The sequence below is a fragment of the Populus nigra genome, chromosome 8 (genome assembly GCF_951802175.1).
Source record: "Populus nigra chromosome 8, ddPopNigr1.1, whole genome shotgun sequence".
NCBI classification, from domain to species: domain Eukaryota; kingdom Viridiplantae; phylum Streptophyta; class Magnoliopsida; order Malpighiales; family Salicaceae; genus Populus; species Populus nigra.
The window spans coordinates 2404543-2429265 of record NC_084859.1 but is presented as its reverse complement, the minus strand read 5'-3'; the positions used below and the strand labels follow the sequence as shown (position 1 = coordinate 2429265).

The window sequence follows — 24723 nt, the reverse complement described above, 5'->3', positions numbered from 1 at the left end:
TCAGGGAATGGATAGACTTTTTCTTGTCGCTCTTTCAAGGATGGTTTCTTTCTTTCACCCTTTTGTAAAGTAGTAGGCGTTGCATGATTATTCCTCTTAACTCCAGTTGGTACCCTTATAGCAGCCGAGTTAACTACTAAAGATTGCTTTCCCTCGACCTTTAGGGTGCTCTTTCCGAATCTACGACCTTCAAGCTTATTTCTTTTAGGCTTTGCATAGGTAATAATGAACTTTCAGCTGCCACAATGCTAAGTTCCATATCGTGTGCACGAGTAGTCAATTCTTCAAAAGACTTTGGTTTGATGCCTTGTAGAATATAGCGTAGTCCCTAATGCATTGAATACACATGTCTAGCGTAGAAGTTTCGGTGAGCCGATCTCTACAGTTGAGGCTAAGGTTTCTCCACCGATGAATGTAGTCGATGACAAGCTCTTCCTTCCATTGACGTGCATTAGTGAGTTCAATCATGCTAACCACACAACAAGTGCTATAAAAGCGGCTAAGAAACTTGCGCTCTAACTATTCCCAAGTATCAATCGAGCCAGACTCCAAGTCAATGTACCAGTCGAAGGCATTACCTTTCAAGGAACGAACAAAGTGTTTTACCATAAGATCACCATTAGTCCCGACATTGTTGCAAGTCTCCACAAAGTGAGCTACGTGTTGCCGAGGATTTCCCTTGCCATCAAATTGTTGAAACTTTGGTGGTTGGTAACTTAGAGGCATCTTTGGGTGTACGGCTTCGCATACGAATACGAGGGTTGAATTAAGCTTTCCACCTGGTTTGCGATGGCTTCCTTGATGAGTTCTTTCAGTTGATTTGTGGTGAAGATGCCATCAGTAATACCACGTATATTCTTCACAGATCCAATTGCAGACTCCTCAATGACATCTAGTTGATCTGCTTGAAAAGCCTTGGTAGTCGAAGTTTGGCCTCCTTCATTCAAGCTCTCAAGTTTGTTCATCAACTTTGCTATCTCGTGGTCTTTTACCTTGAGTGAAGTCGAAAACCCCTCGACGAGTTTTGTCAAGTTAGCCATTTGATCCTCTAAAGATGTTGTCTCAGTCATCATCACGGACATGGTGCCAAAACCCCAAGCCTTACTTGGTGATTGACACGGAGAAGTTTCCATAGGTGACTTGTCGAAGTCGCCTTGAGTGTTGAAGAGAATTTTACGCGCCCCACTTGACTCTTGTAGTGGAGTTGCTTGTGGCTTCATCTTTGAGGCAAGATCTTTTGCCCCTCTTGCATTCGAAATTGATGTCAACTTGAGAGTCGGCTTAGTTTGTTCATACAACTCGACGATGGATTTTGTTTTCAATGGCGGGGTTGAAGAATCTTTAATAGTATGTTGGTAACTTGAATCAGTGGCCTTATTGCTTTTCGAAGCGACAACGGTGATCATGTTCCTACTAGTTGCCATTGAGAGTTTGTTGAAAATTCTTTCTTGAAGGGTCTTGAGAGGTAGAGATGTCCCTAGTGGAGTCGCCAGAAATTTGTAGATACAATTTTGAGCACCTGAAATTAAACAAGCACATGTCTACAAATATATGATTTTATTAAATATATGAATGGGTACAATCTTTATGTAATATATTCTTTCAAAAGAATATGGCAATCCTCTAATTCTTCCCTTGGATTTGATGTATGGTGACTTGATTTATTTGAGTAATCAAGCCAAGATTTGTGCTTTGCAAGAACGCGAATTTGGGCATGTATTGCGTAGCGAGATGTTGTGATTCGATGCTTTGAAGAGTACTTTGATTTGTCTTCAAAGTGTTGTTGAAGAACTCTTATGAGACGTTTTGGCTTAATCTAACAGAGCTTCGTTCTTTGTAGACTTCAAGCGTAGATGAAGGAGGCTTGAGAACTCTTTGAGAGTGAGCTTCCTTGCTTGAAGAGAGAGAGAGAGAGACCTTCCTTGCTTGAAGAGCTTGTCTTGAAGGAAATTTATATCTCCCGTAATCCTCTTTTCTTTAGGTTGAGGCCCTCTATTTATAGAGATCTGTAGGGGCTCTCAGGTCCTTTTCCAATGCCACATGGTATAATTTTATTGGTTGATATTTATTGACGGGATCTTGTATTTATGGAGATATCTGATGGGATCTCGTATTTATGACAAGATATCTTTAATATCTTATCACAAGTGTCAACTTTTCATTGATCAAGAAATATATGAAGGCTCATTTATTTTTCATGTCATTTATTTCAATTTTATTTTATCCCTTCTTTTAAAGAATAAAATAACACATGGTAAAATTTGATTGGTAGAAAATTTGTGTTTCTATAGCAATTATTTGAAGTTTCTCTCTGTCAACAAAATGAGTTTAGTGCTTAGGCATTGTGGTTCAGTGAGTGAAGAAATGTCGAATAGCTCGGAAAACGAAGTGGAATCACTTCCACAGATCATTGAAGAAAAGCATCAAGAGCTGGTAGTCAGGCATGTGCCCATCGTATCATCATTCAATGAACGTATTCGACCACTACTTGATGCGGTTGACAAGCTCAGGTATCTCCAGGTAATGAAAGAACGCATACAACTCCCCACCATTGTTGTTGTTGGTGATCAATCTTCAGGGAAATCTAGTGTTCTTGAATCACTAGCTGGTATCAGCCTCCCTCGTGGCCAGGGCATCTGCACAAGAGTACCTCTCATAATGAGGTTGCAACACCACACAGCTCCAGAACCAGAGCTTTCCTTGGAGTTTAATGGCAAAACAGTACCTACCAGTGAAGCCAAAATCGCCCATGCCATAAGTCTTGCCACTGATGAGATTGCAGGCAATGCTAAGGGCATATCAAACACACCATTGACTCTGGTAGTGAAAAAGAATGGCGTTCCGGACCTTACAATGGTTGCTCTCCCTGGAATCACTAGAGTTCCTGTCCACGGTCAGCCTGAAAACATCTATGAGCAGATAGCGGATATCATTATGGAGTACATAAGGCCTGAAGAGAGTATTATCCTTAATGTTTTGTCTGCCACTGTTGATTTTACCACTTGTGAATTATTAGGATGTCACAGAAAGTGGATAAGAATGGTGAGAGGACTCTCGCCGTGGTCACCAAAGCAGAAAGAGCTCCAGAAGGACTGCTTGAGAAGGTTACGGCTGATGATGTGAATATAGGTCTGGGTTATGTCTGTGTGAGAAATCGTATTGGTGATGAATCTTACAAGGAAGCACACAAGGAAGAAGCTGACTTGTTTGAAATTCATCCTCTTCTATCCAAGATTGATAAATCCATGGTGAGCATCCCAGTTTTGGCTCAAAAACTGGTTCAAATTCAAGCAACTATTATAGCAAGATGGAGATAGTGAGGAAGATTAACGAGAAGCTGAATGCAAGTATCTCGGAACTGAACAGGATGCCTAAAACTTTGTCCTCGGTTAGTGAAGCCCTCACAACTTTCATGGGCATTGTTGGATCCGCCAAAGAGTCACTAAACAAGATCATTGTGAGAGGAGAGTATGATGAGTATCTAGAAGATAAAAATATGCATTGCACTGCCAGATTGGTTGAAATGCTCAACCAATACTCAGGTAAACTTCGTAAGTGCTCTGAAAATGACCTTACAGGGAACTTTCTGATGGATGAGATTCAGGCTTTGGAGGAAGCCAAAGGGATTGAATTGCCAAATTTCCTTCCCCGCACCACCTTCCTTGCTATCCTGCAGAAAAAGGTTGAAAAGGTATCGCACATACCAGTTGCCTTTGTTGAGAAAGTATGGACTTACGTTGAAGGTGTGGTCATATCTGTTTTATTGCATCACTCGGAAAAGTACCACCAGCTTCAGCTATCAACTCGACGAGCAGGCCATAGTCTCATAGCAAGAATGAAAGAGCATTCTAGAAATTGGGTCACAGAGATTGTTCAAATGGAGAAACTAACAGATTATACGAGCAATCCTGAATACATGAATGACTGGAACAAGCTCATGGCTCAACAGCATGATTTCACGCGTGATGTCCTGGAAAATGGGTGCGATGCTACATTCAAGATTGAAGGTTTGGGAGAGGTTCCAATTGCAGGTCTCAGGTGGTATGAGCAGCATGTTTTGCTTCAAGCTTTCGACTTGAAAATGAGAATGACTGCTTACTGGAAAATTGTTTTGAGGAGGTTGGTTGATTTTATGGCTCTGCATTTGCAGTTCTGCGCTCGAAATCTTGTGAACAAGGAAATGGAAGAGGAGATCGTCCAGGAGCTTGCCGGTAGACATGATGGTGCGATAGAAAGAATGTTAGAGGAATCTCCAGCGGTAGCTGCTAAGCGTGAGAAGCTGAATGTGAGCATCAAGTTGCTGAGGGAGTCCAACAATGTCATGGCAAACATCATGGATAAAATTGCTTCAAATGTCTAGTTTAAGTACTGTCTATCTATTTATCTATACCTATCTATGCTCGTTTGGCTTTTGTTTTCTTGTTTCTAATATTGATGGCACGAAGGAGTTTGTGTAAATCTATCTCGTTTTCCTATTGTTGGTTCTAATAGTAGTATGAAGATGTTTTCTATTTATGATTCTGGTTTGCTAAATTCCCAGCAGCTTTCTTTCACTAGTTCCGGTGTCCGTGCTACCCTCCTCGCCGGATCAAAAATCAATTCAAGCACTTTGAAAGCGTGATGATTGTGTTCAATAAAATTAATTTCTCAGCATTAATAAATATTAAAAAGAATTGTTAATATTAAATAAAAATTAAGCAGGAATGTGGAGTGGTTGATATAGATAAAGAAATAAGATCTGGCAACATGATATGTTGTTTAACATGTCTATTTAATTATGTGTCAGTTTATTTGAAAAAATAATTAAATCGAAACAAAATAATTTGTTAGCACATTTTCTTTATTATTTTTTTAATTTGTCTATAAAGATAAACAAAGACTGAAATGGGATGCTAAGTGATTGATATACATAAAGAAGAAATATGATCTCGTGACATGCCAAACTATTTAACATCTTTATTTAATTATGTGTTAATATATTTGAAAAAAGAAAAATAAGAAAATTAACTTGAAATAAAATAACTTGTTAGCATAATTTTTTTTTTTTGTTTTTTTATCTACCATCGTTCTATGCATGGTCCCTTGCATGACATGGGTTTCAAATCCAACTATGTTAGAGTTAGCTTGATATGGTCCATTCAACCAAGCATGTCCAAATGTGACTTGGTTGCCATGATCAAAACCCGATCTAGTTTCAAAAGATTTTTCAAGTCATCGTTATTTTAACCTTTGTCTAACCTGATTATGTTAAAATATGAATCAACAAATTGTTAAAGAATAAAATCGAAAAAAATATATTTATAAAGTTAAACAAAAATATGATGTCATATTGGATTGATCCTGATCAACCTACTATATTCACAGCCCAATCATGAACACAACCACAATAAGCTAACCTAATTTGGTCATCTATTTCTTTCATTTCTCTTCCCTTAATTTACCCCTTGTTGGGCCTTTTTTAGGATTGGGTCGGATGAAATATGAAACTAAATTGAAGATCTATCAAATAATAAGAGACTAAATTGAAGAGATATCAACTAATCAGGGACCAAATAAAAACATTGAAAAGTTATCAAAGAATCAGGGATTAAATATAAAAAATTATCTGATCAGAGATCAAATTAAAAAAAATGGCTGGTAGATATAAGCGTGTAAAGAAACCTGTTGTAGCTGAGCAATGCATGTTGCTTTCTTCAACCTCCTATGATGGCTTTCATTGATTGATGTCAGTTGTTCATGAATTTACATTGACAGCAAGCTAATCTAACTAAATCTATGAATTATAAATTAATAACACAATTTCCATCCAGTATCACACATATACTCTAATTCACAATATACTAGTAAAATCAATTAAATTCTTGTAAAGTAATTTAATCCATTTCTAATCATTATTGTCGTAACACACATGTTAATTTCATACAATTTCTAAACAATTTATTTCTTGTTAATTCAAGTATTTTTTTTTTTTTTGTAATCTCACTTAAACCCTTGTTGGTTTATAATTTAATCATACTAACTAATTTAACTTTTCAAATCAAAATATTTCCAAGTTTATATGTAAATTTTCCCTATTCTTTCCCATTTTAAACTAACTTCCATTTAATACATTCTGACCTTCATAATAAAAATATTTGACCCTTTTTTATCTCATCTAGCATTTTAATCCCTTTCTATATTCATCATCTTACATACTAACAATTTTAATTGGTATAATCAACACTAATAAAACCCTAAGCTTCCTATGTACAACTTCAGCATCACATTTCAACTATGTACACAGATAATTTCCTAACATTTCCGTATATCACTTCTATTAAATCTTACATTAAACCAACATAAGTTCAACTATAAAAATACTTAATCTATCACATTTAAAGCTTTTTTATTTATTTAAATTACTTGTAACATTACATGTATTTAACTTAAAGTCCACATTCTTGCCAAGTTCACAAGTTAACAACTTTATCTAGACTTTAAAACATTTTTTTTCTTTTGTAACAAGTGCAAGCTCCCAATACATAACCTTCATAAAATATAATTTTCTCATGTAATTTTATCAATTTATGTATAATTTCACATCATTTAAATAAAATAATTCATCACCTAATTTCTTTTCCCATGGCTGATCTTAAGTCCCTTCTTCTTTCTATGATTTAACTCAATTTCTTTCATGAAGTTATGTGTGGGAGAATAATATGAATAGCTTGGAAGAAGGGTACAAGGGTAAAAAAGTAAACTACAGTAACCTCCAAACACATACCTCTCAAGTTACCAGCCTTTTACCTAGAATCAAACCAATCAAGCAAATAAATAGAACTACTAACAAAGACAAAACACTAGAAAATACCGTAGAACAAGTACCACCTTTACTAATGCATTTAAAAGATTGGTATGCTAAATTGTTGAGTATTGGGCATATAGCTCCTCTTCCTATACCACTAATGCGCCCACTGTTTTTCGTCTAGTATAAGCCAGATCTAACTTGTCAATACCACGCTGGCAATCCCGGTCATGGTATTGAAACTTGCTACGCCTTTAAGAAAAAGTTGTTGGAGCTTATTAAAATAGGATAAACAACTTTCAAGGATTTGCCCAATGTTAATTCGAATCCGTTACCTAACCATGTTGCAGGAAACAATGGGATAGGTATGGTGGAAATTGGGAACAAGAACAAGGCATTGAAGATATCCATGAAAAGATTGTATGGCATGATTATACAATCAGGATTTTTGAAAAGGAATGTTGAATATCACTTGGGAGAGGGTGACTATTATGAGTTTCATAAAGTAAAGGGATATCACGTTGAGGATTGCATTGAGTTCCGCCAAAAGGTGGCAAGAATTCTAACCATGAGAGAATTGAGGATATAGTCTATGGAGTTTAGCAATGTGGTAAGGATGATGGAAGGTTAAGAGAAACCATTGGAGGTATGTAGGATCTAACCAACAGTCAATGGACCACCCAAATTGATCTTGATCAAACCATCCTAAGCAAATAAAAGAAATCATAATATAATGCCTTACAATTATGGTTGCACACTTAATATCAAAACTCATGCTCCCTGATTCCAAGATGAAATCAATGAGCTGACCTAGAGTGGTTGTTGTTTCACGCCTGAAGAGCTAAGGAAAGCTAAAAACAAGGAAGTAACGGGCTTTGACAAAGAACTTGAGGTTAACAAACCTGTGACTGAGGAAGAGTCAAATAAGTTCCTAAAGTTGATAAAGCATAATGAATACTATATAATGGATTAGCTAAAAAACACCCCAGCCAGGATCTCCCTTATATCCTTAATACTTAGCTTTGAACTGCACTGAAATGCCCTGTAAAAAGTGTTGAACAAGGCTTATATACCTCAAGATATTGAGCAGAAAACCATGAAACATTTGGTAGGGAGGATCCACGCAAGCAATTACATGTACTACACAAAGAAACTGGACATAACAAGCCTTTGTACATTACTGTCAGATACAAAGACTGCCTTATAGGTAAAATGATCATCGACAATGGTTCAACCCTTAATGTGTTACCAAAACATATGCTGAAAGAAATGCCCATCAATGAATCGCATGTAAAACCTAGTACCTTGATGACGAGAGCATATGATGGCTTACCTAGACAAATTATTGGGACTTTAAAAGTGGAGCTATATGTAGGGTCACAAGTTTTCTTGGTGACGCTACAAGTTATGGATATCCACCCTTCCTATAATATGTTGTTAGAAAAGCCTTGAATTCATGCAACTGGAATAGTAACCTCGTCATTACACTAATTTTTGAAGTACATCAAGAATGGGATATTGGTGGCTGTCAAGGCCGAGGAGACAGTTTCCATGATAAAGAATATGGTTTTACCATTCATAGAAGTAAAAGATTGCAAAGATAGGGATATCATGCTTTTAAAATTGTAAACACTGAGTGGGTTTCTAATAGCACTGTGCTGAAAAGACCAAGAGTTTCAAAAACAGCAAAGATGACAACTAAATACTTCTTGAAACATGGAATTCCATTTCAACGCAACCCTGACACTAGAATGCCAAAGAGAGTTAATATGATAAAAGGTCAAATGTGTTGATCAAAGATTTATACTTGGATAAAAGCCTAAAAAGGAGGATTACATATGGGCTATTGGTGCGAGAATAAAGAGAAGAATGGCTATAATTGAGGGAAGAGAACCTGAAGAGGAAGAGCTAGCAATCTCTCCCCTTACGATTTTGTTCCCAAAGGCTGCATATGTAATACAACCTAATAAAGGATTGGAAAGTCTTGGTCAGGAACTCTCAACTATGAACATAAACACCTTGGAAGAAGAGCAGGTTAAAGGGGACGATGAGAAGATAAAGTTGGAAAGGAAGATGAAGTGTTGTCGCAGCTGACCATCTACACTTTAGAAGAAGTATCCACTAATACCTTCGAGCAAAAGCTGGCTAAGGGCAAGAAGTTTCAAAACTGAGTGGCCGGGAAAGCTCCATTGGTGTTTAAAATGTAACTTAGCATTGTTGATCTTATTATGCATTTTGTTGCTGCTTTTATTTGCTTTGTTTTCCCTGGTTGACATTTAAGGCTTAGATGTCAATTAGATCTTGCCTTTGTTGTTGAGCCCACCTTTTCTAATTAATAAGATCATTGCATTTTTTAAAATTGTTTTTTTTCATTGATATTTTTCTCACTTGTGCATTTACACTGAACACTTTTCGCTTTCAAGAAACCTGAAAGCAAGTCTTCCATAACACTATATACTCCTTGCACCAAGAATGAATGACCAAAATATAGCAAATATGTAATAGCCATGGAAGGAGAGGAAGAGGATTGAAATGATATTAGGGAATTCAGAAAATTAATGGAGCAACACGAGCAGACCTAGCAACCCGCTATAGAAGAACTTGAAACCATAAATGTGAGTAATGATTAATTTAAGAAGGAACTAAAAATAGAAGCCTTGGTTACTCCCGAGGATAGATCAGAAATGATCACTCTATTACAGGAATATACAGATGTCTTACGAGAATATACCTGGTTTGGATATGGATATTGTAGCACATAGAATGCCGCTGGTAGAAGGATGCAAACCAATAAAATAAAAGTTAAGAAGAACTCATCCTACATCCTAATTAAAGTCAAGACAGAGATTGAAAAGCAGTTGGACACCATGTTTTTAGAAGTAGTTAAATATCCATAATAGGTATCTAATGTAGTTGTCATGCCAACGAAAGAGGGAAAGATCAGAGTCTGTATGGATTTATGGATTTGAACAAACCTGGCCCCAAATATAACTTTTCTTTTCAACATATAGATGTTTTGGTTAACAATGTTGCATACAGTTCAACGTATTGCTTCATGGATGGTTTTTTAGGGTATAACTAGATAAAAATGGCTCTAGAAGATAAATAAATAAATAAAAAATTGTCATGTCACGAGGAATATTCTGCTACAAGGTTATGTTATTCAGGAACAAAGGAATAGAGGTGGATAATGATAAAGTAAAAGTCATTTAATCTATGACATCTCCTAAGATAGAAAAAGAGGTAAGGGGATTCCTAAGGAGATTAAACTATATTGCCCTTATTCATATGCCAGTTAACAACAACACGTGAGCCTATCTTTTAGCTACTAAGAAAAAAGAATCTTGGGACTTAGAATGAAGAATGCAAAGAAGCCTTTAATAAAATCAAGCAGTACTTACAAAACTTGCCTCTACTTATTCCTCTAGTATCAGGAATACCTTAAATACTACATCTGACAGTGACTAAAGCATCATGGGATATGTGTTAGGGCAACATGATGAAACCAGAAAGAAAGAAAAAGTTATTTACTACCCAAGTAAGAAGTTCATGGAATATGAGTTTAGATACATGTTGATAGAAAAGCTACGTTGTGCATTGGTGTGGACAACAAAACAATTACGACATTATATGTTGTATCATACTATGTGGTTGATCTCCAAGGTGGATCCCTTAATCTCAAAAGAAATAGCTTAAAGAACTGTTTTGATGCATACATTGAAAGTTTCTGTTCTCATGAACGAAACCAAGTCTTTTAAAGATTTTCTTCTTGAAAAGTTTTTGTGATAAAACACAACCAAAAAACCCTTGAAATGCAAAAGGCAATTAAAGCATCAACAAAGAGCATTATAGGAAGCAGTGTCAAAGCACATACTTAGTAAGATAAGAAAAGGCCCCACAAGAAATAAAAGTTGAGGACTTCTTCCCAAGAATATGATGGGTAACAAAGGCAAAACAAGAAATGGATCCTGACTCAAGCATATAATTTATAACAAATGAACAAACTCATATCAGAAAAGGAGTTCATAGGAAACCAAAAGAAAGGGCGGGACCTATATTTCCAAACTAGGTAAGAATGCATGCTTTTGACCCTAAATTTGCATATATGTTTTTGATTTTTTCAGGAAGATTTTCATTTGAATCTAGCAAGATTTTGATGAATCAGAGTTGATAAAGAGAGAATCTTTGATCTATGATAGCAAGGAATCTAAGTCCAAACCTCGTAAGAAGTAAATTTCAGGTTAACCTTGTAATCAGGAAACACCAAGAAATTCAACCCTGCAATCAAAAAAGAAAAGAGAGAAGAACCCTAATATTAGGAAATTATTAAGAAAAAAAAAAGATCAACCCTATCATTAGGAAGAATCTTCAGGAAGCACTGAGTTTTCAAAACCCCACGATCAGGAAGTAATAAACATTGTGGTTATGGTTAAAAGGGATCGCCATATGAGATCTCAAGTTAACCGAGCTGAAGATAAAGACCAAGGTTCTGGTTAAAGGGGGTCTCTAGATTGAGATTTCAGGTTAACCAAGCTAAAGGAAACATTTTGGTTCTGGTTTAAAGGGGATCGCTATATGGGATCTCAGGTTGTCCGAGTTAAAGAAAACAAAAACCAAGGTTCTGGTTAAAAGGGGTCTCAAGATTGAGATTTCAAGTTAACCGAGTTGAAGACAACATTTTGGTTCTGGTTAAAGGGAATCTACAAATTGATATTTTATGTTAACCGAGCTATAAACAATTTTGATAATAGTTCTGGTTGAAAGAATTGTTGCGAAGACAGAGTTTCAGGTCATTTGAACTAAAAGTTTTTGAGAGGAAGAACCTTATATATGTCTTTACAAACTTATAATACAAAGCACTTGACAAAGTCTTTCCTCTGTAAGTATTGTAAATAGGAGCATTTGTATTTACCCATTTTAGGGTCCAACATAAACAAAACAAATTAAAAAAAAAGAGAAAATACAAAGAATCCAAAAAATGATGGATGCAAAAAATATATGTATCTATTAGTTAAGTAGAACATACCAAAACTCTCAGGAAATTGCCAAAGACTGGTTGAAGAGGGTTAAAATATACAAAATTAGAAATTATGACCTAGTTAATAAAGAGAATTCAATTTTTGAGGAAGATAATTTAGCATTGTATGTTTAAAGACTCAATTATAATTTTTCAAGGTTTAATTGAATTTATTTAAGGCTTAATTGCAAGGAAAATTAAATCTTGAAGTCAATTTAGGCTTTAAATGGAAGAAATTAAAGTCTAGAGGTCGAATTGTGAATTTCAAGAATTAATTTGGTCAAATCAAAAGCTTAATTGCTTAAATATTGAAGTTTAATAAGCAATTAGAGACTTGATTAAAAAAAACCACGGTTGTCAATTAAGTTTAGTAGGGGTGAAATTACATGAAATTAGGAGTTTAAGGGAGACTTACGAGTCAAATTAAAAGGAATGAGAAGAATATGGATTGAATTGAAGTTTGCCAAAACCTAAATTAAAAAAAAAAACCTAATTTGTAAGGTTTAGCCAAAACGACGTCATTTAGCTACTGTACACCTTGTTCAACAATTTTGGCTGATCAAGTAGACACTTTTAGGTGAGTGAATGTGGTGTTTCTAACCACCTCTAAGGCGGTAACCACCACCATTCAACTATGAAACACCCTTTCTATAACCCCATTTCTATGAAATAAAATCTTCACATCCTATTTTTTCCAATGATCTTCGCAATATCTTGTCCATGATCAGTTATTCCTGCGTTTTCAGATTATATGTTAATCGAGTTGACAATTTTAAACGAATGAATATGGATGTATAGACCTCCAAATTGAGTAAGATTGGATCCAATGTAAATATATACACCCTCTCTACTGTGATCAATTGATTTTAGGCGACGTTAATGTCGGGGTTGCTCCAGCTAAACCATGAAAATGGTCAACCCAGTCAACCTTAACTGAGACACCCATCTGCTCAAAACCAGCAAACTCTTTCACGTGTTCACACTTAAAAATTTTAAGAGCGTTTTTATCAAGGGTTTAACACCTTTCTCTCAAGATCAAAAGGTCAGAAACACTTCACATTAGCCTCTAAGTTTATTAGAAAACCACCTAAATCCAAAATCATTGATCCAGAGGTGAAACCAACCTAGTTTTGGTTTGTTAGAACTCATTTAGAAGCTCTAAATCTACCTTTAAAGAAGAGGTAATTAAAGGAGGAAAAGGGAGAAATAAATGGAAAAGAAACTTTGATTAAGGTTCAAGTGATTCAATCAAGTTCACGATCTCAAGAAAGGATTCAACTTGCTTTTGCTAAGTTTGGAGGAAACAAAGAAGAAAGCAACATTAGAAATCCATTCATATGTCTATTGGGATGATTATATATCTTTAATCCATTGATTATAATTTATAGCTATCAATTGAAAATGGATCTCACAAGCCTACTAAAATTGAAAATGATATAGCGATTTCTAAACCTAGAAATGAGTATACTGACGGTGATAAGAAGTTGTTTTTTTATGGATACTAAAGCTATGAACACTTTGTATTGTGCTTTAAGTAGAAGTGAGTTTAATAAAATATCATCTTGTAAAAACATTAGGGATATATGACATGCTTTAGAAGTAACTCATAAAAGTACTAATCAAGTTAAGGAATTCCAAATTGATATGCTTGTACATCAATATAAGTTATTCAAAATGCGTCCAAATGAATCTATAACTAGTAGATTTACCATAATGACAACTATCACTAATAGTTTGGATGCTCTTGGTAGGACTTATACTAATGCTGACATTGAGAGCAAAGTTCTTAAGTCCTTGCCAAAGTCCTGGGAAGCAAAAGTGATGGCAGTATGAGAAGTTAAGGATCTCACTAAACTTCCCTTAAAAGAGCTCATCGGTTCACTAATGACTCATGAAATCACCATGGAAAAGCAAGAACTAAAAGAGAAGCCAAAGAAAAATTTGACATTCAAAACCATACACCATATTGATAGTGATGATGAAGTAAATGAGCACATTGCACTTATAATAAGTCAATTTTGAAATTTCTTAAGAAAGAAGTAAGGGAATAAAAAATTCTTAAACCTCAAGAAGGATGAAAATAAGGAAGAATCTAGTAACAAGGCACTTAGATGCTATAAGTGCAACAAGACAAGACATATTAAGGTTGATTTCCCTCTCTTTAAAAAAAAAAAATTGTCATCACAAACAAGCAATGAAAGTAACATGGAGAGATGACTCAGACTCTAGCTCAAGTGATGATGAAGATCATGTTACAAACATATGTTTTATGGCACTTGAAAGAGATAATGAGGTACTCTCTTCAGATGATGAATCCAAACTCTCTTATAATGAACTAAATGATGCCTTTGCATCATTGTTTGATGAATTTAAAAAGCTAGGTCATAAATATACTTCATTGAAAAAGAGTCATGTATGTTTACTTGTTGAAAAAGATGCATTAGAAAAGCAAGCATGCATTGTTATTGATAGTGATAAGGTTAACCAACTTGAAGAGGAAAATAAGGCTTTAAAAAAAAAATGGACAAGTTGAATACCACACTAGCAAAGCTCACTCAAGGTTCTAAGATTTTAAATACCATACTTATTAATCAAATATGTGTCTTTAACAAAAAAGGTCTAGGGTATCAACTCAAAAAGAACCAAAAATATTTGAAGAACTACTTTGTTAAAGCTAAAAAATCATATGATCCAAACCAAACATGTCATTATTGTAGAAGCATTGGTCATTTGATTTATATGTGTCCTATGAAGGAGGACAAAGTTGGTAACATGACTTGGGTTCTAAAAGGAACCACCACCAACAAAAAAAGACTCATGAAGGTATGGGTACCAAAAACCTCATCTTGATTTTATGTGTGTAGGAATCAAGGGGATATAGAGAATTGTTCTCGGATAGTCCTTACTCAAGACATATGATCGGAGATGATTCATTATTTTCAAGCATAAGCAAGATCAATGGTGGAAAAGTCACATTTAGAGACAACTCAAAAGGAAAGGTCATTGGAGTTGGCAATACTGGAGGTAAATCTTCTCCCTCAATAGAAAAGATGTTTCTTGTGAATAATCTAAAACATAATTTGCTAAGTATTAGTCCATTATGTGATAAAGGCTACAAGATCATGTTTGATCATGCATGTTGCATAATCCTTGAAAATGATAAAGTTTTACTTATTGGTAATAGAAAAGTAAATGTTTATAAGGTTAAAATTGATATATGCATAAGGATAAAAAATTGCCTCGTTGCTAGCATTAATGATTTTTTTTTTGCATAGAAGATTAGGTCATATAAGCATGGATATTCTTTCTAAACTTGTAAAAAATGAGCTAGTTAAAGGACTCCCTCATATTGCATTAAAAAAGAAGAAGTTATATGATATTTGTCAAATGGGTAAACAAGTGAAAACATCTTTTAATAGAAAGAACTATATTTTTACTGAAAGACCTTTAGAATTGCTATACATAAATCTATTTAGACCAAATAGAGCTAGAAGCATGAGCAGTAATAGATATGTGTTTGTGATTGTGGATGAATTTAAAAGATACATATGAGTTTTTTTAAAAAAAATCAAAAGATGAAACTATTTATAAAATTGTAAAGTTTTCAAAGAAAGTTTAAAATGAAAAGAGTTTTCAATCATAAACATAAAGAGTGATCATAGTGGTGAATTTATAAGTGATTTGTTTGAAAATTTTTGTGAAGAGAAAGGACATCACCATAATGTTTCAACACCTAGAACTCCCCATAGGGTTGTGGAATGGAAAAATTGGTCTCTTCAAGAAATGACAAAAACAATGTTAAATAAATTTTATACCCCAAAATCTTTTTGGGTGGAAGACATAAACATTTATTGTTATGTTTTAAATCGTGTTATCTTGATACTGAAGTTGAAAATGACTCTTTATGAGCTTTAGAGAGGGAGTAAACCCAACATCTTATATTTCAAAGTTTTTGGTTCAAAATATTTTATTCTTAACATCAAGGATAATATGGACAAGTTTGATTCCAAATCCAATGTTGGTATTTTTCTTGGATATTTCTCTTTTAGCAAAGCTTATAGAGTTCATAACAATAGAACACTTTGTCTTGAAGAATCCATGTAAGTTGTCTTTGAGGAAACTCAAAATGACAAAATTGATGAGATTATAGATGACATTAATGAAAATGTTCAACATTTAAGTCTTAATGATAAAACAATTATGGAGGACGACAATGAAAAGATGAAGGATCAACCAAGCTCAAGTCATCAACAAGAAATGGTAAATAACTTTTTTGTGCCACCAAAAAAGCTAAGGTATATGTAAGCTCTAATCCTTTTGAGTTAATTATTAGTAATCCTTTTGAAGGAACTAAGACTAGAGTATCTCTTACGAACATCAATGAGCATTATGCATTTGTTTTACATATAGATCCCAAATCCTTCATAGAAGCTGAAAAAGATGCAAATTGGATTTTAGCCATGCAAGATGAGTTAAACCAATTTGAAAGGAACGTTTGGGAAATAGTCCCTAGACCTAAAAATCAATCCATCGTAGGAACAAAATGAGTTTTTAGGAATAAAGTTGATGAACATGGGACCATAGTGAGAAACAAAGCTAGACAAAATGTAAAAGGTTATAATAAAAAAAAAGGTATTGCTTGTAAAGAAACCTTCACACTTGTGGCTAGACTGGAATCCATAAGAATGTTTTTAGCTTTTGTATGTCATCCTAAGTTTACATCTTTTCAAATGGATGTCAAAAGCGCATTTTTAAATAGTTTTATCATGGAAGAAGTATATATTAAGCAACCTCAAGGTTTCGGAAACTTTTATTTTTTTAATCATATTTTCAAACTTAAAAAGGCTTTATTTAAAACAAGCACCGAGAGCATGGTATGATAGATCAAAGACTTTTCTTATTGAAAATGGTTTCAACATTGGCAAGATTGACACCACTCTCTTCACAAAGAGAAAAGGTAAGACATATTGATTGTACAAATATATGTTGATGATATTATATTATGTGCTACTAATGCATCTCTTTGTAAAGAATTTGCAAAATGCATGTAAGATGAGTTTGAAATGAGCATGATGGGGGAATTAATTTCTTCCTTAGATTGCAAATCAAACAAACAAAGGTTGAAATCTTCATCAACCAAGGCAAGTACATCAAGGATCTACCAAAAAGATTGAGGTTGGAACATATCAAGGAAGCTGACACACCCATAAGAACATCAACAAAGCTTGATGTGAATGAAAATGGTAAGAATAAAGACATCACCAAATATCGAGGTATGATCAGTTCACTATTATATTTAACCACTAGTAGACCCAATATTATGTTTAGTGTTTTTCTATATGCATGTTTTCAAGCAAGTCTAAAAGAATCCCATTTTAGTGCTGTAAAATGTATTTTTTGATATTTGCATGGTACAATCAACTTAGGGTTGTGGTATCCAAAAGGATACGAGTTGAATTTAATTAGCTTTTTGGATATGGATTTACAGGATGTAAAGTTGATTGAAAATGTACTAGTGGAACATGTCACTTTCTAGGATCATCACTAGTATCTTGGGCTAGTAAGAAACAAAATTCAGTAGCCTTATCAACAAGTGAAGCAAAATATATTGTAGCGGGTAGCTGTTGTGATCAAATTTTATGGATGAAATAAACCTCGGAAGACTTCAGACTTAATTTTGATCATATCCCTATTATATGTGATAACACAAGTGCTATAAGTCTATCTAAGAACCCTATACAACACTCACGTAGAAAGCATATTGAAGTGAGACATCACTTCCTAAGAGATCACATGTTGAAAGGTGACATTATACTTGAGTTTGTTAGCACAGAACATCAGTTTGCAAATATTTTTAGAAAGCAATTACATAAGGATCGCTTTTACAAAATACGAAGAAATCTAGGCTTTATACATACTAATGATATTTGAGGTGTTATGTTTGTGTGTATACATCTTTGGATATAAGTCAGACATGTTTAAGTGATAAAATGTATACCCCTTTAGTATTAAAAACATTTGTTCTACAGAAAAAATCTCATTCAGTGTAATCTGGGATGATCCAGCTGACCAGTTGAAACAGAGAAACAGAGGTTTCACTACTAAATAAACAATAGTTTTTTGAGGTTTCAGTTGGGTTTAGTTTTTTCAACTACAAGTTGGATAGAAAGGCTTTTTTTTGTCTCATGCAACAATTTTTTTTATTAAAACTCAAAATATATAATTTTCATGTGAATAGGTTGATCAATTCATACATTTGGGACAAACAACCGACCGGTTGAAATAGAGGACATAAACCTTCACTACTACCCAAATTTTAAAATTTTGACCCTCTTTATTTCTCTGTGTTTTGGAAAAAATCTTTACATTAAAAGGATCATTTTTAAGTATATAAGAAGGTCAAAAGAGAAATTTGGAAATTTTTAAGGTTTAGGTTAAATTGGTCGTTTGGTTTAACTAATTAAAGCAACTAGCTGACCCGTTGATCAACAATATATATACTGCCTTTTATTCCAGCAAAGTTGAAATAGAGGACAAAAACCTTTGCTACTGTCTAAATTTTAAATTTTTAACCCCCTTATTTCTTTGTGTTTTGGATAAAATATTTACATCAAAAGGATCATTTTTAAGTATATAAGAAGGTTAAAAGAGAAATTTGAAAAATTTCATAGTTTAGGTTAAACTGGTCGACTAGTTTAACTAACCAAGGCAATTGGGCGACTGGTTGATCAACTTTATATATACTGCTATCTTTTTCAAGAAAATACAGAATTCTCAATTACAAAAACCCTAACCCTCTCTCATATCTCTTAAAATTCACCAAAACTCAACCTTTCCAAGTCAATTTCTTAAAGTTTAAACATCAATGGCACCAAAGAAACACATTAAAACAAGTGAATCAAGGAGCAAAAGGGCCAATGTTCTTCAACCACCTCAAAGTGACAATGTGGAAAGGTACATGATCATTTTCTCAAATAGATCTATTGTTATAGAAAGATGTGCAGGTAATGAGGTAAATGCCTTTTTTTCTATGTTATACTTCCTCTCTTTACTTTTTGTTGATGATAAAGGGGTAGAGAATTGGAATATATGTTTTAGGGAGAGAAAGTATTAGGGAGAGAATTTGAAGAATAGATATAAAACATAGTTACATGGTTAAGGGGGAGAGAAACTCTTATTTATAGATTGCCTATTATTGTTTAAGTCTCCAAGGGACTATATTGCAAAATATAAGGGAATATAAATATTTTTATATTTATAAGTATATATTAATTGTCATCATAAAAAATAGGGATATTGTTGACCTTTGGGTTACATATTGATATTTTATGTATTTTGATGATAACAATTAAATGAAAATAAACTAATGATATGCTTGGATGAGATTAAGTTGAAACAGGTCTATATGAAGATCACATCAACAAGCATAATGAATTAAATGAAGAAATTCATCAACAAGTCCAAGATGCAAAGCAAGTAAAGACTTAGTTCTTAAGGATTCATTTTAATGTTTATTGTTAGATCTTTATATCTTACTCAATAGCAAACTAAAATGAACTCACACACTTCACATTCCATGTATAAATAGGATTGATATATTTTTAATCGGTTCAAGTTTCACTAGATTGAAACTGCCAAAACAAGTTTTAAGCTGAACCGATCGACCATTTGGGCATACCAAGTGAATCGATCGACCTTTGTTCATCTGTTATGAACACCTAGAAATTTTACAGGAACTAGTTTACCAAATGATATGATGATTTAAGCTGGTCGACCGCTTTAGACATTAGAGGCATTCCAATGGCTATAAACGACTAGTTTCTTTTGAAAACATATATATAGCTCTCTTTTATGCAAAATTAAAGAGAGATTCTGAACATACATGATATAGAAGTAATTCCAAAAAAAATCAACTAGAAATCATCAATCCTAACATACTCTAATTTGTGATAAATTAAATCTTTATATTCTAGCACAAAAGTATAAAATCTCACACTCATTACACTTATACACCTTCAATCATCCTAAGTGCTATTAAGTGAGCTATAGAGATCATATTTTTCTATTGTACAATCTACTGTTTAAGAGAGTGAATCTTGTTGTAAACAAATCATAATTATAAACACTTGAGAGTTTGAATAAACTTTTGCATTGGTGAGGAATTGTCACCAATAGAAAAATCTTGAAGAGAGAACATCTTCAAGTAGTGTGATTGCTTTCTATGGATTCATTAAGGGAATTGTATATTTCACTTGGATTAGTAAAAGAGTACAATACTCAAGTATGGTTGGTACTTGAGTTATGGATGTAGGCTAGTCGAACCACGTTAAAAACCGAGTTTGCAATCTCTATTTCTTTATCTCTTTACTTTAAGCACTTCAATTATGTTATTAGTTATTGTGTTATATGTGCTTAATGTGTTTATTTATATTATTTGACATAATTAGTGCAACACCTAATTCAACCCCCTCTTGGTGTTATTGTTGTCTTAATCCTAGAACAACAACCAAACGCTACCTAAATATTCATGGTCAACGCTTTATCAAGATTAAATATTAATTAGAACCATTAAGACTGATACATATTATGTTTTTTTTTTAAGAAAGCAGTTATTCATAAGCTGAAGTATAAGTGATACCTGAAAATAATATGTAGGTACTTGTTAGATGACATTTACACTAAATTGTCTCACATGAGAATTTCATATAAAGAAATCACTTGTGTCTATGGAAAGGCTCATATGAGAATTTTGTAAATCATCTTTAAACTTGAGATCACTAAATTATCTTATATAGAAAATGTTATATTTTAATCCTGACTATGTGTTTTCAAAATAAAGGGTAAAAAATGGAAAGATATTGAATATAACATGAACTATATATAGATGTTTAGTGATTAAAAGAGGACCCATCATCTTAGTTGAATTAGAAGAAAAAATACTTTATTTGTTCTCAAATAGAATTGATTATAAAATTCTTACATGAACTATATATAGGTGTTTAGTGATTAAAAGAGAACCCATCGCCTTAGTTGAATTAGAAGAAAAAAAATACTTTATTTGTTCTCAAATAGTTTTGATTGTAAAATTCTTATGCAAGGTGAAATGAGATTTGAAAAGAATTTCAAAATTTTATTCAAAGAATCAATGATTATGATGTTAAGAACAAATATGATTTGACAGAGCAAACACACTACATGCTATAATATCTAAATTAGAACATTCTTTATGAATGAATAATAATTACACTGAGAAACTAGTCAATGAAAGATTACTTTAAACCATATATGACTTTTCTAATATTTGAAGGATCATGACATGTTACTAAACATTATACTAGATCTTCAAATAAATATCAATTAATTATTAAATTGATTATAAATTAAATTATTTAATTTATTTAGTAATTCTATTTTCATGAGAATTATGATTTATATTTAAGTTAACTTGTTAGGAATCTAATGGGTCTCATATATTAAAAATCTTTGGTCAAAATTTAAACCCAGATGACTAATCAAGTGTGACTTGATTGTAAATAATTTTTAAGAATCGAGGATTAGAATGTAATTAATACAAGGGGTTACAATTCTATACATAGAAAAATCAAGTGATTATTTATAATTTATAGAGTTATTAAGTTTTCAATTATGCATGATTTTTCGTTTTCTTGATCTTGTATTCTTGTCAATTTGGTTTTCTCTTGTGTCCTCGTCATAGTATCATTTTGCTTTCTGCTTGATAAGTTTAAATTGGGCTCTCAATCAAGTTTGTTTAATTTTTTAGAAGATTGGACTAAAGCTATTTCGGTCATAACTTCCAAGACAAGGAGAGCCATCCATGCAATGGTACTGATTTCAAGCATTGAGTGACTTCATGCTTAAGGACCTCTTTGAACTGTACCTGGTGACGATGTTACAAACCAGAAGAGAACACGCAAGGCCACTGATCATTTAAAAAGGAACCAACCTAGTACTCTTTAAAAATACCATGAAAAGGATCATCTCCTTCCTCGTTAAGCTTCCCAAACGATTCTCCTTTTGGAAAAAGAAATTAAGTCGATCTTTAGTCGTCGCAAAATGAAAGATTCCCGAGTCCACACTATTTCACATTCCACCTGGCTCACTTTAATTCTCACTTTCCCCTTTTCATTTGAAGCATAACAAATTAAATAATAGCAAGCAATTATTTGAAGTTTCTCTCTGTCAACAAAATGAGTTTAGTGCTTAAGCATTGTGGCTCAGTGAGTGAAGAAATGTCGAATAGCTCGGTAAACGATGTGGAATCACTTCCACAGAGCATTGAAGAAAAGCATCAGGAGCTGGTAGTCAGCCATGTTCCCATCGTATCATCATTCAATGAACGTACTCGACCTGTACTTGATGCAGATGACAAGCTCAGGCATCTCCAGGTCATGAAAGAAGGCATACAACTCCCCACCATTGTTGTTGTTGGTGATCAATCTTCAGGGAAATCTAGTGTTCTTGAATCTTTAGATGGTATCAGCCTCCCTCGTGGCCAGGGCATCTGCACCAGAGTACCTCTCATAATGAGGTTGTAACATCACACAGCTCCAGAACCAGAGCTTTCCTTGGAGTTCAATGGCAAAACAGTACCATCAGTGAAGCCAAAATCGCCAATGCCATAAGTCTTGCCACTGATGAGATTGCAGGCAATGCTAAGGGTATATCGAACACACCATTGACTTTGGTAGTGAAAAAGAATGGCGTTCCGGACCTTACAATGGTTGATCTCCCTGGAATCACTAGAGTTCCTGTCCACGGTCAGCCTAAAAACATCTATGAGTAGATAGCGGATATCAATATGGAGTACATAAGCCCTGATGAGAGTATTGTTGCATTAAACTCAATCCAAAAAGTTAAGGAAGGCAACCACCAACTGCAACCACCAATCGTAGCCGCCAGTTGCCTTCACACCACCGTTAGCCACCTTCACACTTGAACTTTAATTTTTTTTTTTTACTTTCAATTTGTGTATAAAGAGGCAGCTAAGTTTATGTTATCATGTGTGGGAAATATAAAAAAGAAACATTAGAGGCAAAGAGAGGGTATGTTTAAAGAGCTTTTAGTTATTGTAAGCTTCTTGTTGTTAAAATAAAACATTGTGTTTTATCCCCTCTAAGTGTTTCAAAGCTACCACTAGTGGTCTCTCCCACCAACAATTGATATCAGTGTCTTGTTCATTAGAAATAGAGTTTTTTGTTATACATCTGTTTTTTCAAAGTTGTCCAAAATCCATTTTGATCATTCTACCGTGTAGGGTTCATCAATAGAAACTCCACGTTGAAAAAATCAAATTCATCAGAGCAAGAGGTGGACGACATGCGCCTCCTGAAATTCTAGCATTATAGCCCACGCGCAACCGACGCATCCAGAGGAAGAGGACGACTGATTCACATATGCTCCATATTTGAGCTGAGCCGAGCCGCCTAAACGACACCAAGCCGAGCTGCTAGCTGAGCCAAAAGAATATTCCCCAGAAATATACCCAGTTCAACCCCAGTGAACCGCCTGACGTCCAAATCAGTTTTTTGACCAGTTTAGCCCATTTCCGACTCATTGTCAACCAAGTAAGACCAGTTCCAGATCCATTTATTTTGGTCATTCCGGATCCATCTACAATGTTTGTTTTGCTAAATTCAACTCCCAGAAGGTTATATAGTCATTTAAAGAGTAAAATGACTATAGAAAATACACAAACACTCATTCCAAAGCTGGCCAAAGACAATTATGATAGTTGGTGTATCAGATTAAAGGCCTTTCTTGGTTCACAAGAGTGTATAAAGATTGTTGAATATGGTTATGACGAACCAGATTATAAAGAAGCAGAAGATGCTCTACAAGAGGCACATAAGCAAGTTCTGAAAGTCAATAGAAAGAAAGACAACAAAGCAAAGACCATCATCTATCAAGGTCTTGATGAAGCCATATTTGAGATTATTGCTTCCGCAGAAATAAAAACAAATATGGGAGGCTCTCCAACAAAAATACAAAGGTGCTGATAGAATCAAGAAGATTCATCTCCAATCTTTGCGAGATGAATTTGAATTATTACAAATGAAGTCCTCAGAATCTATTTCTGATTATCACACAAGAATTATGGTGATAGTCAATCAGATGGGAAGAAAATGGAGAAGCCCTTACAGATGCTCGGATTATTGAGAAAATTTTGAGATTTCTAGATCCAAAATTCGATTTTGTTGTTTTTGCTATTGAAGAGTCCAAAGAAATGGACAAGTTGATGGTGGATGAGCTTATGAGTTCTTTACAAGCTCATGAACAAAAGATTGTGAAAAAAAATGAAGATAAGGCAATTAAGCATGTCTTGCAATCAAAATTGTCCCTCAAAGAAGACAGATATGATCAAGGGGAAACTTCAACATATGGATATACCATTCGGGGAAGAGGTCAACAAAGACGAGGAGGATCTCAGAAATTTCAAGGAAAAGGATCTAGAATACAGGATTCAGAGGAAGAGGTGGTAGAAACACCACCAGAGGAGGCCGGGGACAACAAGGATTTACTCTTAGAGGAAGAGGAGGCGGTTACAATAACTATGAACAGAGGAATATCCAGTGTTATAGTTGCAATCAATTTAGGCACTAAAGCACTGAATGTTAAAGGAAAGCTCCATTAGAAGTACTTGAACAAGCCAACTATACAGAAAAGGATGCCACCATCAGAGGACCAGTTGCATTATTTGTCCAACAAGGACTTGGCGAGAATCAAGAGAATATTTGGTATCTAGATTCTGGAGCTAGCAATCACATGTGTGGCCAACGGGATCTATTTAGTGATTTAGATGAGACCATACAAGGACAAGTCACCTTTGGAGATACCTCAAAAGTTCCAGTAAAAGGTAAAGAAAATATCCCAATCAAATTGAAGAATGACGATCATAGTTACA

General features: G+C 34.1%; 2 pseudogenes; both read left to right on the top strand.

Moving 5' to 3' along the window:
• Window positions 1-2298: 2298 nt before the first annotated feature.
• On the top strand, window positions 2299-4475 carry LOC133700378 (dynamin-related protein 4C-like; annotated as a pseudogene).
• A 17493-nt stretch (window positions 4476-21968) lies between these two features.
• LOC133700537 (putative dynamin-related protein 4A) lies at window positions 21969-22934 on the top strand (annotated as a pseudogene).
• Window positions 22935-24723: the final 1789 nt, after the last annotated feature.